Raw genomic sequence first — 20737 nt, 5'->3', positions numbered from 1 at the left:
CGCCTTATAAGAGTCGAACGCAATAGCATTCAAAGGTCTCGGACTGTTTGTCAGGCTTCCCGGCAACTGCAGCTTTCTTTTTTCTGTGCCTTCGCCTAGGCGCGCCGCTGGCGTAAAGCCCCTCTATATAAAAAGTAGCGCCATTCTTAGATCTTGCCGCCACCGCGCTATAGTGAACTAGAATTCTAGTACACTGTAACCGCGCTCACCTCGGCGTTTCCTCCTTGCCGCCTCCTTTCGCCCCAGCCGCCTCCGCTCCCCCATTGGCCAATGCGTGTCACGTGGAAGCCCGCGTTGCGCTTTTGTATATTTTTTTTCTTTCCAGTGCGCTCCGACCGCCATTCTCGGGCCTGTGCGACGAAAATGCTGTACGCACAAACGGATGAAACGTGTTAGGGACAAGAACTTCGTTGTGATGGCATGCTGCTGCGCCTTAAGTTGCCGCAACCGACAAGGCGAGGGTGAAAGGCTTTTTTTTTTGTTTACCATCCGGCGAGCGCAAACGCTTGCTGCACACTTGGCATTTGCGCCGTCTCGCATGGCGTCGCGTTACTACTTCCAAAACGGCATTATTAAGGCCATTTACTGACTGAGGAAGCAAAATCGCGCCTGAAAAACTGCACCGCAAGGCGCGATCGAAGTTTTCCGCGGATTTCCTCTGGTAGCGCGTTAGCCATCGTCTGCTACGGCAGGGTCGACATGAGCGGCGCCACTGTCGAGATCGCGCCTCGATCGCGCTGGCCGCGCCGAGCGCGACAGTGGAACGGAGGAGGAGACAAGTGGTTGGCGCTATTTTTTATATAGAGGGGTTTTACGGATGGATGGATGAGGTGCCGAGGAGGCGAGCGCCATCTGGATGTTTTTTTTTTTTTTGCAAGGAACATCGACCGGGCGCGCCGCTGTATGAATGGTAGAAATGCTGGAAAAGGGGTTTGTGTTTGTGTTTCCGCGTAACAGAATTATGTTTTCTCGTATATTCAAATTACAAACCGACGCTATCATACCTGTAGGTTGGGGTTAAGTCGTACTTTACGATTTTTCTGACGCATTTTACTTTGAGAAATTCAGTTCACCAGCGCCTCTGCGCCACGCGGAGGGCCTGTGGGGTTGGGGTGGTTCGGAATGATTTTAAATCCGACGCTATCATATCTGTAGGTTGTGGTTAAGTCGTACTTCAGGATTTTAGGGGCGAAGCACCTTAGGGCCGAGCCTTGTCTCTCGTCATCCTCCGGTGTCCGTAGCTCTGGTTTGCATGGAGACAGCTAGGGGCGCTGTGGTGCGCAAAGGCTGTACGCATGACTATGTTAATAGTCATGGCTAGGTGGCGTATGCCACCGCCCGATTTAAAGGGTTCAGCCTCATCCATCCATCCATCCATCCATCCATCCATCCATCCATCCATCCGTCCGTCCGTCCGTATATATATATATATATATATATATATATATATATATATATATATATATATATATATATATATATATATATATATATATATATATATACGGCGCCTCCCTCAGCGTCGACGCTGAGCGGCGCCGGGTGACGAAACGCCAGGAAACGCCGGGAAAGCGCCGAATGTGGTCGGGCCTTAATGCAGCGAGCCCAAGTTCCCGGCGAAACATGCACGACGTACATCGAGGAAGTGCTGAAATTGTGCAAGGCCCTGGACCCTCAGATGACAGAAGAGGACAAAGTTGGTCATATATATATATATATATATATATATATATATATGACCAACTTTGTCCTCTTCTGTCATCTGAGGGTCCAGGGCCTTGCACAATTTCAGCACTTCCTCGATGTACGTCGTGCATGTTTCGCCGGGAACTTGGGCTCGCTGCATTAAGGCCCGACCACATTCGGCGCTTTCCCGGCGTTTCCTGGCGTTTCGTCACCCGGCGCCGCTCAGCGTCGACGCTGAGGGAGGCGCCAAGCCGAAACGTCGTACTCAAGGCACACCAGAAATCTCGGCGCCGGCGCCGCCGCCGGAAGCGGCTCGATGAACGCCGACGTGGCGCCGACCAATCAGCGCGTGGCCGCGGCCGCGCTGCTGGCAACTTTTGCAAGCGACTTCCGCAGCAACCATTTCGCTTGCGTGCCACCATGTGGCGCCAGTGTCTCGTCGGCGAGGCGGCGCCGTCTGAGAAAGCAGCCGCTCGTACCTTCGAGCGCGCTGCCGTGAATGTTTTTGTGTGTGTGTGCCGCAGAACTATAAACAGGGCTTAAAAACCTTAATCGGGAACATTACTCATAGTTCACTTGAATGACAATTGCACACTGCTTCTGGTTAAATCTGTCTGGTCGCATTGTGCGACGCTGGACTGGCGCTGTTTGCGTGCGTCTCATGTGGCTGGGTGACTTCTCCGGCGCCGTTAATGCAACGACGCCGAGAGACTCAACGGCAGGAAACGCCGGTGAAAACGCTGAATGTGGGCCGGGCTTAGGGTTTGTTCTGCACGCTTCTTTTTAGCTGCCGGATCTCCGAAGCACTTCTTGATTTCATCTACGAACCGTTCCCACGTCGTCATGCTTTCTTCGTGGTTTTCAAACCACACTGACGCGGTTCCCTCGAGGAAGAAGGCAACGTTGTTAAGCTGGGTGGTGGCATTCCAACCATTGAACCTACTTGCGCGTTGGTAAAAGCTGAGCCATCCGTCCACGTCTTCCTCGGCTTTTCCGGCGAAGGTTCGTGGTTCGATGTAGGGCTGCCATTGGGAGCTGGAAGAAGGCGGCGGGTTGTCACCGTCGGAAGCCATCTCTGGTGGCAGACCGGCAATTCGGCGACTTCGGCGAAGCTCCACGGATTGCGCTCCTGCGGGCGGTTCGTCGTCGTTGCTCGGGGACGCCGTTGTTCTACCCAGCACCTCCACCAAAACTGTTACGATGGGGTGTGTTTATTTAACAGATGAATTGATGAAAAGGGGCCGCGCCGACACCGAGCCGCTACCAAGACAAGTGCACTTCGTTCTCCACTTCTTCAGTCCTTTTCGTAGCTTTAGCGTAACACTATATATATATATATATATATATATATATATATATATATATATATATATATATAAATCTTCCGGAAGCCGGCTTTCGGAGAACGCTTCCGGCGTTTTGCCGCCGCTTCCCGCGCTCTCGCCGCCTCTGGGTCCGCTTGCCGGCGTCGCCGTGCTGCTGCACTGATCACAAGGCAGTCTTAATGAAGGAAAAACGAAGTCCGCACCTCAATACCATGTACGTCCAATAAAACAACATTCTATATACTGTACACATGTGTTGTCACTCATTTGCATGTTCGAGTGGGCAATGTACGGGGGATTCACGGTTACCCGAATGATCCCCCGGTGCTTCGCCCACTCATCATCATTCACTTCGTGGATAGGTGGTGTTTTTTCTGACGCATTTTACTTTGAGAAATTCAGTCAGTTCACTAGCGCCTCTGCGCCACGCGGAGGGCCTGTGGGGTTGGGGTGGTTCGGAATGATTTTCTTTGCCGCGGGCGCCGACGCTGAGACCGACGCCGGATTTTCTGCGACACGGGGCCCTTATAACGCTGTCGCGTTAAAAGATGTCTCTCTCTCAGCCATGATGCGACCTGCCGTGTGAGGCAATGACAGTGCTAACGTTCCCGCAGGCTATGGACAATGGCGCACAACAACGCCTCGAGCAAACACGTTTCGCTGTACCCTCTGTGTACTCTACGTAGAGAAACGCGGTAAAATTTAACGCCACATCACGACTGTCGTATGTCGTCAAAATCGCCGTCAAATATCGCCAATTAGCACAGACAGCACAGAAAGCTTCGCTTACATCGATTCCCAGTAGTGTGTGGGACCTTCATATATTTTTTTTAATTTTCTCACGGCTCTTGCACGGCACCCTACGTACCGCCGCTGGCCTTTTTCTTCTTTGTATGACCAAAGAACGCGTGCAATGACGTATCAGGCCTCTTGTTGCACGCCTGATATGCCAGCGTTTATAAATGCTTATACGATGCCGTACGTTGTTTGAAAAGCATATTCAGGAACTTCATCCGATGCCGTGCCACACTTCGCACACGTTTTGAAATGGTCACATTAAAAGATTACGTAACAATTTGTCGTGGTCTAGGGAAATCGAGGCTTCATGATTATACTGCAGGTCGACAACAGCCTTTAAGATAAAAACGAGAGAAAGAAGTATGTTTTGGTACTTAATAAAACTTGTCGTTGGACTAGTTGATACATGCTTCATACAACGAAAAAGACGCAGGAACACCAAGGAAAAGACAAGCGACGCCCTTTCCTTTCGCCTGTGTTTTCCTTGGTGTTTTGGGTCTTTTTCGTTGTATTAAGTCGGTACTTAAGCTTTCTTGCCGTGGCGCGCCGCGCTGGTGACACGCGATCGTGGCCCTTGTGTGCTACCGCCGTTTTCTCTTACGTATTTCGCCGTGTGCAATGTGCAAAACCTTCGCTTGTCAGCGAATCTGCTGCGTTCTCCTCGTCCTTCGTCAGTTGTCTGTGCGCGACATATGTAATCTGCCTTCTGTAGATTTCTACTGTTCTGATGATTGAGGATCTTAACTGAGAAAGTGTAAGAGTGGGGTTGAATATTATTATGCAGAAGACAAAGATAATGTTCAATAGCCTGGCAAGGGAACGAGAATTCAGCATCGCCAGTCAGCCTCTAGAGTCTGTAAAGGAGTACGTTTATCTAGGTCAATTACTTCATAGGGACCCTGATAATGAGAAAGAAATTTATAGAAGAATAAAATTGGGTTGGAGTGCATACGGCAGGCATTGCCAAATCCTGACTGGGAGATTACCACTGTCGTTGAAAAGAAAAGTGTACAATCATTGCATTCTACCGGTGCTAACATATGGGGCAGAAACTTGGAGGTTAACAAAGAAGCTCGAGAACAAGTTAAGGACCGCACAAAGAGCGACGGAACGAAAAATGTTCGGCCTAATGTTAAGAGACAGGAAGAGAGCGGTGTGGATCAGAGAACAAACGGGGATAGCTGATATTCTAGTTGACATTAAGCGGAAAAAGTGGAGCTGGGCAGGCCATGTAATGCGTAGGATGGATAACCGGTGGACCATTAGGGTTACTGAATGGATACCAAGAGAAGGGAAGCGCAGTCGAGGACGGCAGAAAACTAGGTGGAGTGATGAAGTTAGGAAATTCGCAGGCGCAAGTTGTAATCAGCTAGTGCAAGACAGGGGTAATTGGAGATTGCAGGGAGAGGCCTTCGTCCTACAGGGGGCATAAATATAGGCTGATGATGATGATGAAGGGAAAGTGAAATTCAGCAATAATGAAATATAGATCACTTTGGGGCGACAATAAATACGAGGTGGTGTGAGGAATTTGCAAAAGTCTAATGGTGCCAGCGCTAACGTTCACAAATTCAATTTTGTGTTATAAATCAGAACTCTTGTCGGCGTTGGAGATTGACTAGAAGGCGGTGGGCCGACAGGCTTTGGCGACCCACTGGAATGCCACAAATGAGGCAGGGTAAGGTGACATGGGTTGGGTCTCGTTTGAAGTCAGATAAGCGCAGAGCAAAATGAGTTTTGAAGAAAGACTCAGAAACATGGATCAAAATAAATGGGAAGGTGCAGAAGAATCTGTACCTGAAAAGAGCGGACACAGAATGGAGGAAGAGGTGAAGAAAGTTGGCAACTAAGTACAGGGTAATTGAAAGTGTAAATATACAACCAGGAGTCCAAATATACAAATGGAATGCCAAGATATTGACCTAGCGAGACTCGTAGGGAGCGTCCACCTTCCAGAAGCGTTGGCATTCAAAGATGGAAAGATTAACTGGTTAGCAATCGAGATAAGTAAGAGACGATTAGAGTATTGGTGCAAGAAAAGCCGGGAAGAGATTGATAGAAGCGGAGTCATTGCAAGTTTAGGTAATGGTACAGTATAGTGATAGAGGTTTTAAATACGAAAGTTAAACTCGAGACTAGATAGACAAAAAACTAGATAGCAATCGACATAGTAAAACCTGATTAAATCAAGCATGCTAGGGCACTATTCGCCCCCGCCCCGTTTAAAAGGGAATGACACTAAACATAATTATCATCATCATCGGACGCAGGAAAGCTATAGGTCGGATAAGCAGGGAGAGGGAGAGTCATCGGCCGCGTGAGTGCGTCGCATGAGCCTTGGGCCTGTGTTTCGAAGAAGCCGTAAAAGCTCGGGGCTTATAGGCCCTTTGCCTCGCGCTTGCGTGAAATAGCAACAACCCCGAGGTGTGGGGCGCATTCTAGAGTGTCAAACGCTGAAAAAAGAAAGGGCCAACCGGAGTGCAGACGCTATACAAGACAATTAAGGTCGACGTAATTGCGCGTGAAATAAGCTACGAAATGAGTGCATAATGAACATTGCTCTGCCAAGACCTGTAGCAAGCTCTGGAGTATTGTGTAAATAAATAAAATTTTAAAAGTGACTCAGTAGAGAGATAATCGATATTTAATCATAGAATTACTTGAACCACCATGTACGTCGACCTTGTCTTCTTAGCGTCGATACTTGATTGATTCTTTCTTTTTTTATCTTATAGTGGCAATAGACAACATGCGAAACACTTGTTCGCACGCACTATGAAAGTTGGCACCCATGAGTGCAAAATGCGTTCGAACAGCTCAGACTTCGCCTGCTGCGCGCAGTATGTTGCAATGGTAACTATGGGGGAATGTTTTATTGAGCATGCATACAGTTTTTTTTTTTATTTGCGTCGCAGGAAGGCACGGAATATTTGTTTTCAATAGCTTTAAAGAAAACCTCACGCACGCAATGTGGACAATTTCATCGTGCTTGTTCCGCGACTCGAATAAATTGTGCTAGAAATTGCGCACGCGCTTTTTGACCTCTGCAACCGGCCGATTAAGTATCTTCGCCAAGAGAACTATTGTGCCTTGTGGGTACGCTAGCGACCGTTGGCATAGCGTCAGTTATCGCGTATCGTCGTTCACAGCAGCTGCTCTGCCCGATACCCGCGGTGCAGGTGCATAAATTGAAAAGTATTTTAAATTTCTACACGCGTACATTTTGTGTACAGCGCATTTTACGATTCCGTCGTGCGCAGACTAAACTGCGCCGACCACGGGACGGCGCACAACTGACCGTGCGCAAGGCACCGGGTAAAAGGCCTTGCCGTTTTCCGTACGGTTTGTACAGTTGGATGCGCTACACCTCGTCATACTACACTATGGCACCAGTGGCGGCGTGCAACGGCCGCCCAGAGGCTACGGCAACTAAATGAGTAAAGCGGGCTTCTCCCCACAAGGACTCTTATGGCGGTGAAGCCCGTTTTGACGAAGGCATCTTTAACCAGATACGCTCTCACTCGCTCGCGCGCGCGCGCACGCACGCGCTGGGACAGATTTTGAGGTGCGTCGAACGCAGAATTTTCAGGTTGTCGCCTGTAAAAAAGAAGTGCCTCACGTTGTAACAATCGTTCTTCCGCCCATAAATGTCCATCAGACAGACACTTTTTTTTTATTCGCCTGTGTTACCACGAATCATAATGTCGGAATAAAATTAAGTTTATACTTTGATGCCCGTTTCATGCAGGCACTACAAAAGTGGCAATGCATTTATCAGACCTGTTAGCTCGTTTACGCCAAAAGAAGATTGTTCATTACCAAGCAGAACTGCTTTAATTTCTGGTAAATTCAGTTTCATCATGTCTATATAGACGGCGCAACAAAATATTTTATTATTGAAAGTTCCGTACCAAGCATTTCAGGTAACCAGGATGATGATGACGGCTACAGCCATTGGCTTGTAAACATTGATCATTTTAAGCAAAATATGCACACCCCGGTACAGATGGCTATAGTAAGGTGACTCGTTAAATGTGCGCTGTCTTGTCTTGAGCTATTCGGCAAGGCCATAGAATTTTCGCCAATATTTACTAGAGGGAACTCGTGGCACTGCAATCGTTCAGCCACCACGGGAATGATGGGTAGTACATGAATTTGTCTGTCGCTAGCAGATTCAGACGTTCATGTGGCTTTGTTTATTGGGCTTTATCTGCCTTAATTGTCCTAAATTTCAGAGCAATCTATACTTTTTGAGGTGCAGAAGGCTCTGTGAACACGCACAATCGCTACTAATTGCAGCGGTTCAGCCGTTGGAGGTGGCCAAATCGAAACGCGCCAAGCGTATAAACGCGCTGGCTTGCCCGCGAGAAATTCATAAGGGCGTTCTATGCCGCTTGTCGATGCATGCGTCCGTGTCGTAATGACGTGAATATCAGGGTTCTGTGCTAGATGTCATCGGTTCGAATCCTGTCGTCAGAAAATTTCAGTAGTGTTTATTTAATTATTTATTGCACAGTACTTTGTTGAAAACGAGGAGTTTACAAAGTCACGAAGCCAGAAGGACGAAGTTTATGCAAATCCATCATTCACATGCTGGCTGAACCGCCCCGCTTGCAACTCCCGTAAACACAAGCGCCAGAGTTCTTTCTAGTAATTATTGTGTAAAACTCTATGGGAAAGGCGGCGGCAGCAGCAGGGACAACAGCAGCAGCATTACTGCTACTACTGCTGCTACTTCTACTATTGGAAGTCTGGGCCAGCTTAATGTAGCGATTCCTTTCGCTCGATTCTACGACTTTCTTATCATCCGATGCTCACGACCGGCCGATCGTGGTGATAACGCAGGCAGCTCGGACCACTGACGAAGCGCGAAAAGAAAAATAATTGGAATAGAATCACTTGGTTACACCGATCCTGAACACGATAACGCTTCGTTTTTGGAATTCAAGTTTAGAAGAGAGAAGTCAGTAAATAAACAAATAATTGTTTAAAACCCTGCTGATCAGATAGAACTGACTGAATTAACGTGCCCAATGTTTCCCCACCCCCTGGCTACGCCCCTGAGTCCAGGGGGGCTATTCTGTAAGAGTCCACCTAGTGGACTTTCTATTTCGGCTGTCGCCAATTGGCTCGAGCTGTACGAGCGAGAAGGAGCCAGGCAGCCTCCTTCTCACTCGTGCAGCTGGAGCCAATCGCTGCAGCCGAAATGGACAGTCCACTAGGTGGACTCTTACAGAATACCCCCTCCCCCAGGACCCTAGTATATTTTCTTTCTGCTTAACAGCCTATCTTTAATGGGCCTAGGATTGCACACAGTAACCCTAGGCTGGTTGGACAGCTTCCCCTTTAGGCTCAGCTGCCCTAGGCTGTGTGCTACCCTGTGGGTAGCACACAGCTGAGACTGTCCTTGGTCAGCAAAATGGCAGTGTCAGAAGTTGTGTTCGGTGTCTCGTCGTAAGCGAAAAGTTTTGCACAAGGTATTGTCCATCGTGTCGATAAGAAAACAGTCATCGTTTTGCAAACGCGACGTTCAGCCACGCGCGGCATAGTGAAGCAAAGCTGCATCTCAACGAGATAGACCAGGCTGTAGTCGACGGCGCAGTGAAGGGTCGAGGGAGGGCTGATGGGCGATAAGAATAAAAGGGAAGGAAACCGATGGGCTTGATTTTTAATAAAGTAACAACCGTATGAAGCCAACAGATAATGAAGACAAGGAAAGCGCAGGGGAAAATGAACTATTTCAAGAACTACGGAATTAATTATAGATCGTTAAGTCTTCCGATAAACTCTATATTCATATTTGTTGGAAAAATGAAATTAAGATGCAAGAAACGACAACGCCAGCGGGGCAAACTACACTTACCTCCAGAGTAAGAACGCCTGACGCGTGCTTACTATAGCGCGCTAGTCTACCGATAAGCAGATAGCAAAAAATTTAGGAGCCGTTCCACTCTGTCAAGGTGGATGACCAGGGAAGCTGTAGCGTATCACACTGTGTTAGAGAAGAGCACATGTATTTATTTTCAACATTTGGTAATGGTAGTGACCATAGCTTTGCGATTACTGTGATATACACTGATTGGTTCGGTTACAACCTCAGATTTTTAGAAAGTTTAATTTATACATGACCGTTGTTAAGTAGTTGAGTGACTTGGATTGGTGTCGCACTTCAAACTAAACTCTTCTAGAACAAACTGAGTGAACCATTTCTTGTCGAGATTTGAAAGGTCCACATTGAAGTCTGTAACGAGGATCACATGGGTAGTGTCATCATGGCTGACCCATGCAAAGTGCGTGGTCATGAACTTCTCGATATCACATTTGGGTGTGCCTGGAGATATAAACACAGTGATATCAGGATATCACAATTCCGTCTTTCGTTTGTACGGCACAGACATCCCCACAGTCGGTGGCATTGTCCTCTTGCGAGTCAAGGGTGTATGGTTGTACAAACATTTTGTCCTTTGCGTATATAGCAACGCCTACTGCTCGTGGGCCCATGTGCTGCTCACAAACGATTCCAGTATACCTATCGACTTGACACAATGTATCTTGATTCATTTATTTAATTTATTGTTATTTATTATTGTTATTATTATTGGTGGCGGAGTGCTTGAAGCCTGCTTCACCTCCGCCGCGGGTCGGCCCGGTATCGCCCTATCTCCGGGATTGTCCCAGGCTCACCTCCTAGGTGTATTTTTATTGCTGACGCGCTAACACGAAAACTACATGCAACCCTAGCCATATACAGCTTGGCTGTAAAAGAGAATGTCTCAGTCGCAAACGAGTCTGAGGCACGTCGTGTTTTGCAGCTGCTCCGCAAGACAACAGGACCGTCAGGCCCGCGCACGTACGAGCGTATGCACAACTTTCTGTCCCCTATGCTCTTCTCATATCGAGTTCTTTTTTTCGTTTTTAGATCAAACAGAATTTAAAAAAAAGATAGCCTGTGGCAGACAGCGTAATTTTAGTAATTGAGCTGGATTACTCACAGGAGCGGACATTACTTGCACGAGAAATCGAAATGCACATTCGACCAATTAACCAAAATTCACAAATTAAGTTTTTAAGTAATTAGTTTATGCCACATATTCCAATTTACGAATTGTAGCCAGTGAGTTCGAAAAGCGTATCCACTCGGAACGAATTTTCAGGATGACACCTATTTCGAGATATTAATTCCCGAAATTGGCGACAAAATACATTGACACCCTGGTTACTTTTGCGCTTCAATCCATGAAACGACGTTTTATTTTAAAAAGTAAGTAGAACAACAGTGCGTTTTACCGTATGCTTGAAGGCGCATACCTCGAAACCGGTGTCATTCTCAGTACTCGCTCCATGTGGATATGCCTTGCAATCTCACAGGCTACAATTGGCCAATTGAAATATGTGCGTAAAGTAATGAATTTAAATGTAAATTAGTGATTTTTTTGTTAATTAGTCAATCATACATTTCGATTTCTCGTGCGAGTAGTGTCTGCCGCTTGGAGTAATCCAGCTCGAAGACTACAATTACGTTATCTGCCATAGGCGATTCTTAAAAGTTCTGCATGGTTTATAAAAAATATTTCCGTCTGGGGTTTCAGATTTCGGCAACAAAGAGTGCCACATCGGCATTTACACTAACTCTGATGACATGGTACTATAACAATTAATGGACAGGCTATACCATCTGTCACGCACCAAAAACTTCTAGGTGTGACCAGTGATCGTGACATACCATGGTTTCAATGCTGAGATGAAAGTTTGAAAACACTGTTCAGGTCATAAGGTGCATGGCTGGACGACCTTGGCTACCAACTGAATGGTTGTTTGTATGCTATACGTACGCTAGAAAGCACTCAGGCTCGAGCGTTATGAGTATGTCTGGGGCTAGTTCGCTGGACCTCTACGTGGGGACGTTCGCAGAAGCGTGAGCCTGCCCAGCACAAATATATGTTCGCCAATAACCACTTAGTGTGCCCATAAGACATGTAACTCGCCACGAGCATCACACCTTGGCCAACACCTGCAATTCACGACCGCAATCAACATACTCAAAGACAATTATGTCACAAAGACATCTGTCTCCATTTGACTACGTACCGCATCGCACGTAAGAGGTACCACGGTGGGTGCTACCAAGACCAATTATTAAACGTTTAATTCCTGGAATAGCGAAGAAATCTACAGTACCAACTATTGGCTTGAAACAACTGACTTTGTCATATCTATTTACGCACAGAGAAAAAAAAAACTACAGCAATAAACCGCCGGTAGTAGGCGCAAACGCCCAGAAAACGACGCACGGCCTTTTTATCAGATGGCGTCGGGAAATTAGCGACGGCAGCGATTTTATCAGGGTCAGGTCGAACACCTTCATGACTAACCACGTGACCGAGGAATTGAAGTTCCTCAAAACCAAAAGGGCACTTTTCCGGTTTCAAAGTTAGGCCTGCTGAGCGTATTGCCTCAAAGACCGTCTTCAGTCTCCGTAACTTGGTGTTCGTCGAACGTGGCGGAGAAAACAATCACGTCGTCGAGGTACACTAGGCAGGTTTGCCATTTGAGGCCTGAGAGTACCGTGTCCATTAGTCGTTGAAACGTTGCTGGCGCAGAACACAAACCGAAGGGAAGCACCTGAAGTTCATAAAGTCCATCGGGTGTCACAAAAGCGGTCTTTTCACGGTCTCTCTCATAAACTTTGATTTGCCAGTAGCCGCTTTTCAAGTCCATCGACGAAAAGTTACGTGTGTTTCGTAGCCGGTCCAGTGAATCATCGATACGCGGTAGCGGATAAACGTCTTTCTTTGTGATCTGGTTGAGTTTTTGATAGTCGACGCAGGAGCGCAGACTACCGTCCTTCTTTTATTGCGATAGCAATTATATGGACACTTAAACTGGATTTCTGCCGTCGGCGTCGCCGTCGTCGTCGCTGTCGCCGTCGCCGTGAGGTTCCGTATAGATAACATCATCGCCGCGCGCCGTATGCCCGAGCGGTAGCGTGCGGGGGACGCGCGCTATCACGGAGAGCGAACGCACGGCGGAAAGCAAACGCGACCGTCGCGCGTGGGGCTATGGGAGGGAGGGAGGGAGGGAGGGAGGCGGGGCGACGCTGCGCTCCGGCACCAAAGGCCTATCTTGCAATCGGGCGCAAGGGGAACTTCCCACTCAATCTCCCACGCGCAAGCAAGGAAGCGGGACGGCAGCGCCGGAGGGAGCGGGGGGGGGGGGGGGGGGCGCACTTCTACTTTGCCAACAACCGCGCTCGTCGCTCGCCGGCCGCACTGGGGGGGGGGGGGGGGGGGGCGCAATTCTACTTTGCCAACAACCGCGCTCGTCGCTCGCCGGCCGCACTGTATCTTATCTCCACACGGCTCTGACCTTTTCTATGCGCTGTGCATTCGCCGCTCAGTTTCCGTTGCAGCGATAGACCGCACGTACCTTCGCCCGCTGCGACGTATATGCGCTTGCTGCCAGCGTTTTGACAGTCGTTGTCTGTGGTCATTCAGTGTGATCTATTTATGTTTGCTTGTGCGCGCTCACACCACGCTTGTTCATTCAGTTAGTAATAGTCGGGCCACATTTTGCAACGCACGCTACACATGCAATGCTGCCCGGATCGGCAGTGCAGCGCTACAGGTGTGTCCCTTCGCACGCGCTGCCCACGGGAAGCGCTTCTCATCAACACCACCGTTTCACACGCGCCTTCTCGTGGTCATCGAGTCTCTCTTCATGTCGGTCTACTTACGCCGCAGCACACCTGCTTACTTAATCAGCTCATGTTTACTACAATTCATATTGCTAACAAAGCCGCTCACCTTACTTCGTATGGCATTGCTGTGTTGCTATCGCATTCATTGCTTCGCCCTTAGGGCGAAACTGTGACTTTTTTCACCAATACGACAGGCAATGCCCACGGACTCTTAGATGGCCGAATAACTCCGTCCTCAAGCATCGTCTTCACTTGTTTTTGTATTGCCTCCCGCTCTTTCGGTGCTACACGATAAGGATTCTGCCGAATGGGTCTTGCGTCGTCTTCGGTGATAATATGGTGCTTGGTGAGCGGCGTCTGGTGAACTCTTGACGTAGATGAGAAGCAGCTGTTAAACTCATTGATGAGCTCAAGAAGGCTGTTGCGTTCGATGGGCGATAAAGTTCGACTGACATCAACCACAGGTGCAGGCATAGGCACGGTGGATGCCGCGTGCTGCATTGAGAGTCAGTCTTGTATTGGGGCAATTTCGTCGAAGTAAGCAACAGCAGTGCCTTTAACAATCTGTCGACGTTCCCTGCTAAAATTCGTCAGCAGGAGTTGAGCATGTCCGTCGACTACATTAATTACGGCCCTGGCGGCGGAAACGCCCTGACTCAGTACTAGTGCATTGACGAGTTCAGCGACGCCAGGCCCGGTGTGCAAGTTATCGCAGATCACAGGCACGAGGGAACAACTTCGCGGCGGGAGCGTCACGTCGTCGTCGGCGATACGTAAACGCGGTCGCTGGTCATCCGCGGGGTCGACGTCCTCGGAGCTCGTAGAAAATGTCATCATGCGGTCGCGGAAATTAATAACTGCACCGTATTCCCTAAAGAAATCCATTCCCAAAATAAGTTCTTTACAGCACTCAAAGAGAATGACGAGGGTGGCGACGAAGGCTGAACCGGCGATTACGATTCTGGCTGTGCATTTTCCAATCGGCGTCATCAACTGGCCTCCGGCAGTTCTGATGTTGGGCCCGGTCCACGGCGTCTTCACTTTTCTTAGTCTGTCAGCTAGCTTTAGATTCATCGGAAAATGTGAACCAGCATCAACGAGAGCGGCCACTTGGTGGCCGTCAATGCGAACGACAAGATCGGCGCTGACGGCGTCTGGTACATGTGGTGTGGTTGGAAGCGTCGGAGTCGTAGAGTCGTCGATCGCCGGTGATGGGGGTTCTTGGGAAGCTGGACGGTTTGCAACCTACAGAAAAAAAAGGGGGGGGGGGGGGAGGGGGCCCGAGTCTCCCCCGAACTTTTCTTGAGGAGGGCAGAGCCCACCGGGAAGCTCTAATAATCAATGTATTACGGCGAAATAAACGAAACTAGTTATTAAAGAAGACTTGAAGCGCACTTGCAAGAAAAAAAAATTAATATGGACACAGAAAAAGTGAGGGCACACCCAAAGCGCAGAATTTTTTCAGTGCACATTTTTTTTTTTTTGCGTCCGTGTTTTCCAAGTGTGCTGATTATAACTAAGCTATATTTAGAGACAATGTGGGGAATGTGAGCAGTGATGAACAGAAAAATCTTAAAGTGTGTCGGGTAATTAGCGGCTAAATGACAATTAACAAACCTTCGTTTTTTGCCTGTGTAGAGGTGCTAGAACTCTCGCAAAGTTTCGCGCTGCCCGGAAAGAGCCAAAGGTGGTAGCAATTTTATATTTGCAGAAAAGCGAGGTCATGCTATGGGTGACGAGTACCGAAAGCTTCACAAGCGTATTTTGCGAACCGCGCAGCAAGTTCGCCCAATGTCACGAAAGAACTCAATGTGCCACAAAGTTGACATTCTGAGGGAATAAGGTGCGTATTATGCGTGATGCGCGGGCAAAGTTTTGACAGCGTCAGTTAATTACATCCTTTGCGAAAAACTTCTTAAGCAAGTGTTCGAAGGCGTTGTATGGTCGTTGTCAGCTGTGTTTCCCAGTGTCCTGAGAGAACTTTACGTACCACCGAGTTTATATTTGGTGAAAACAATGGGGCATGTTAAATATAATGTGTGGTGAAACGTTAGCACTTCTGGCATAATTATGAGCTTTGGAAATAAATACTCAACCCTAATTTTCTCCATATATTCAATTAAGTGTTATACGAAGTTCCTAGTCGGTTTCCCCGGTGTCTTGGGTGATTTAAACGATCGTATACCTCGTTTTTATTTTGTGAAAATAAGGAGAATGTTTATAAGTAATGCTAGGCGAAGTACAAAGTATGTGGTTTAATTACAGCATTTCCAATAAATTGCGTATCCAAGCTCTCCGGCGCGTTATAAGTGTGTTTTACGACTGGTGCAGAATTTAGCCCACTGTGCCAAGCGAACTGCATACAGTTGCCACCAAGATCGAATTTGGGGAAAGAGGGGGGGGGGGGGGGGACTTTATGGTCAATGAGCATGCAAAGAGAAATGTGTGTTGTTAAATTGCGGACATTGTAAAAATTACTTCAGCAGGTGCTTGAAAGCGTGAATATGCCGTTACTCGCTGTTTCCCAGTGTCCTAGGATAAATGTGCACAACGAAGTTGACATTCAGTGTAAATGGGAGACGAAATATGCGTGATGTCTTCTGAAAATAATGTTTGGCGCTTCTGACCTAATTACAGTCATTGCAAGTAATTACTGAATAGTCGGTCGCTTTCTGCCTATTTTCATGCGTTCCAAGAGACATTGATACGTTTAATTGATGACTTCCTTGTTTTGTATTTGGTGAAAATAAGGGGGGGGGGGTGTTAACAAAGTACAGAGTGTGTGGGTGAATTGCGGCTATATATATATATATATATATATATATATAGTTCAAAAATAGTTCAAAAGATAGAAGCACGCCAACTTCCCCAGTGCGACGGCCAGGTTTCAACGCGAGCTTCTCAACCGGAAAGTTTATGATAGACAAGTTCGGTTAGGTGATGCCCAACGACGATACGCCATTCTCATCGTGGGGGCAATATTCACTGCAGCAGACCCACCATAGTCACAGCTTCGCTGGCTTCCATCTGCACAGTAGTGGAATGGCTCTGAATTTTTTTTTATAAGAATATGAAGTTTATCGCAAAATTTAACCCACATGTATAATTAATAATGCGCACTCAGGAAAATAACCTCGCTGAGGGCGGATTGTTTTTCGAAACACCCCTTTTGCACCCTTACTTTCACCGAAATTTTCGAAAATTGGTGTACTCGTTAGCAGGACACCTTTAGTGCACCATTCGAATAATTTCAGGGTGCTAAACGGGTGTTTTGTGCGAAACCTACACCTTACAGAATTCAAGGGTGCTCCGGCACTTCAGCATTTCACGCAAGTAAAAACAGGTTTATTTCCCCAGCGGTTTGCGCCAAATCATTTTTCGAGCTCCTCATATGGGTAAGGAGGCTATGGATGCCATCCTGCTATTTCATGTATATGGCGTTCCCGCGGTGAAGTGGAGAGACTGAGCTGTTTCTTTTATTTGGTATCCTGCCTGTCGCTTTTTTACCACTGGCTTCGTTTAAATTGTTTATGGTCGGTGCTGTTAGATAGATCAGCTGTCAAGCGTCAGCGAACCCGTTCGTCAGCCAATCGTAGTTCTTCAGCAGCAAGTTCTTTCTGGTAAAGCATCGGCGCCCGCGCAATACCATGTGCAGTATCTCTTGCAATGTTTCATGCAGTATCAGTTGGAATAAACATTCGCAGGTACATGCCGAGCAATCTACTGCCGATAAGAACGCAGCTTTTATTGCGGAGGTGCCGCGCCCCGTTCGTGAAGTGGACGCAACTGCTCTGTCCTCTTTTCTCCTTCCTGCCTTTCACATCTTATTGCTAGCTTCGCTTGAATAGTTTCTCCTTAGTGCTGATTAATAGATAAATTTATGCTCTGAAGAGGGCGTGGCGTCCGCCTATCAGAGCAACTAGAGGCACTACTGCACTCTGAAGGGGCTGTATTATTCTGCGCGTTAGTTTCGGTGGAGTAGTCGAGAGGTAACACTTTCGACTGGCAATATGTAGGTCTGCAGTTCGAATCCAGGCTGAGCTGTTCTTTTTTTTCTTCGCTTATTTACACGCTTACGTGCTGTAGACAAGGGCCCGAATTCACAAAACCATCTTACACTAAAATTGTTAGTAAGAGAAAATTCCATCTAATCCCGATGCTTGACATATGCTTAGCTATTGGCGGCCGGCCAGGGGCAAAGAGCACTTACGAAAAAAAAAAATCTTTGTGAATGCGGCCCAAGGTGCGCTGTGGACAATACAACTTATTGTTTCATGCTGGGTATCGCAGAGTTTTCACTTGGCTTCCTTATTCTGCGGTTTTTCCTCCCCTCCAGTCCTTGCAGCACATTGCGTATTTACGAGGGTAATTCCATAAGTTTCCGGCCGGGCATGTATAACTCACAGAGATTTCAACATGGCCGCCTCAGGCACGCAGCGCCATGTATGAGGAGGCCAGCGTACGAGTTTAAGGTGGCTGTCCCACTCCGGCGGCACGACCCCCCCCCCCCCCCCCCCCCCCCCCCCCCGCTTTCAGTACTTTTGGAGCAACCGTGGCGGCTCTTCTACTTAGGATATAAAGTTGTCGTATATACCATAAAAAACCTTAATTCGTGTAGATTACAACTATATATAACATAAAGAAATTGATTAATGTGATTTGGAAATAAATGTTCAAGAACAAGCATGAGATACATGGTTTTTGCGAACTGTGTCTGAGTTGTGACCATATTTAGAAGAAACTACGGCATTTACTGCATTGCGGCTTGCTCTGTAGCTTTAGGACATATTTATCTATTTCATAGATGCAGCAAAACAATGTTGAAATTTTACTTTTTGGATAATTTGCTTTTGAATATTGCCAAATATAGCAATCTTCTGTTGTAAACAGCCCGGCAACTACACGCTCAAGGAAGCTAAATTTTGGATAAATTACAGTTCAAGGACGCAAAATTTCATTCATGTACCTGTATTAGTTTTAAACCGCAGCTTCGTAGCTTTAGTACCTCCCCTCAAAAATGGGCAAAAGTAGAACTAGAATTCTAAATATTGCTTAATTTCGGTCGCACTAGTAGGAAAACTAATAAAGGTACATGAATGAAATTTTGCCGCGAGATTCTCTTGATCGACTTCATGGAAAGAAATACCACCATGAACGCGCATTATTATGCTTCACTTTTAGACGAACTGCATGATGCAATAAACGAGAAGAGGCGAGGGATTTTCTATCATGGCGTCCGCCTGCTTCACGACAACGCTCCAGTTCACACGACGAGTGTTGCAATGGCTGCAACGAAGGACGGCGGTATAGATAGAGCACCCAACCCTATAGCCCAGACATGGCGCCCAGTGACTACTACTTCTTCTCAAAGCTGAAGAAAAGTCTTTGCGGCAAAAATTTGCTGCTGATGATGAAGTGAAGGATGCAGTCTGCGGACATCTTGAAATGTTAGTTAAGAGGTGTGAAACATGTGTTGAAATGAAGGGATATTACATTGACAAGTGACGCAGTTGTTTAATTTCTATCGCCATAAAAGGTTAGTCAGTCCGGAAACTTATGGAATTACCCTCTTACATCGTATACATTCGTGGGCTCAGCACGGCGCGTGCAACGCCCGCGATATTGGGCTAGTCATAGCAACTACACGCTGCACTTGTGTATGGGCACGTCCTTCCGATCCGTTTTAGCATCGGTAATGTCATGGCTGAATGCCGCCGTGGAAGCTGACACGCTATGGAAAATGAAATTCGTAACCGCTACAGGCCCCACCGTCAGAATCGCTGATTCGAAGCGCATGTCCTCGTCATCTGCCGTGGCTGCACTATAGCTGGCACGGCACTGCAGTGGGCTGTTACCGCTGTTACTGCTGCAGCACAAAATCCCTACTGCTTGAGAAATGTGTGTGCACAGCTAGGCACCTAACTCGGTGCACAGTCAATATATATAGCGTGTTGAGCCTACAGCTTACTTTATTTAATCTTTCACATCGTGATCTTAAGAGACAATTCACGCTTTGCCGCGTCTGTCCTCCATCCGTTTGATCTTCATTGTGTGCAGGAGCAATTTTCAATGAATCCGCACAGGCAGGCATGTCTAGGTACCGCGGTGGAAAGCTTATAGGACATAGAGCCTGCGTATATACTGGCGAATTCCTTAAAGTGTGTCAGGTAAAATCATTAAGTCAATAAATAACTTGAAAGTCTGGCGAAGAAATTTGGAAGCGCTGGTGGGTGCACTTGGATGAGCATAACTTTTGGTAACGTGTCACCCCAGGTGCCACGGGAAGCATTGTTTGTAAACGTATGTACTTACAAAGGACCTTCACAGGCAGATGAGTTTAGAATTATTGCGGTAAAGCTTTGCAGACCCTGCAGGTGCAGATTAAGGTTTAGTTAAATGCTGGAATTTTACGTGCCAAAGCCACGGTCTGCCAATGAAGCACGCCGTATAGTGGGGACTACGTATTAATGTTGACCTTTTGGGGCTTTTCAACGTGCGCTCAATGCACCGGTACACGAGCGTTCTTGCATTCCGCCTTCATCGGAATGCGGCCGCCGCGACCGGGATCGAACCCGCGACCTCGTGCTCAGCAGTGTGACGTCATAGCAACTGAGCTATCGCGACGGGTCACAGTTTCAGTCAGTAGCTTAAAATTGCGGGGTAAAATTAAAAACAAAACAAAACAAAACAACAGTGATTGATAAAATTTGGCAGAGCGGGCCGGCGCCATGGCAGCTGCCGCAGACGCTGTTCTTGATGTAGTCCGCCAATGAAAATGTACTGCTCTCCAGCGGAGAAAAGCGTGTCAACGCTATACGATAATTTTCATCTCTCAGCAGTCCTTACGCACCTCTGTGTGCACGGTGTCGAAATGTCAGGAGGAACCAAAAGGCAGGATCGAAAGGGCGAACACGTACATCGCCCTTTCGAGCATAGCCACAAACCCGCAATTTTTTTTCCCTATGAGCTGTGCTTCGAGTCATAGCCTCGGGTTGTATAGCTTAACAGGTCGACTGACTTATGGATGTCTTGAGGATCAACGAGATATGTATGAAGCGCTCCGTAACTCCAGGGCGCTGCCGCCGTTCTCATCATAATCATCACCATAAGACCTTTATTGTTTCCGGCAAATTGCTTGGTCGGCGCCCGCCTAGGAGCCAGCGGAGAGACCATGTATCCCGACGGCTTCCTCGGCCCGCTGGAGTGCCCAGAGTTGGTGATCCAGGCCAGA

The sequence above is a fragment of the Dermacentor silvarum genome, chromosome 1 (genome assembly GCF_013339745.2).
Source record: "Dermacentor silvarum isolate Dsil-2018 chromosome 1, BIME_Dsil_1.4, whole genome shotgun sequence".
Lineage (NCBI taxonomy): Eukaryota > Metazoa > Arthropoda > Arachnida > Ixodida > Ixodidae > Dermacentor > Dermacentor silvarum.
The sequence above is the reverse complement of the archived record's forward strand: the minus strand, read 5'-3'. Positions refer to the sequence as shown.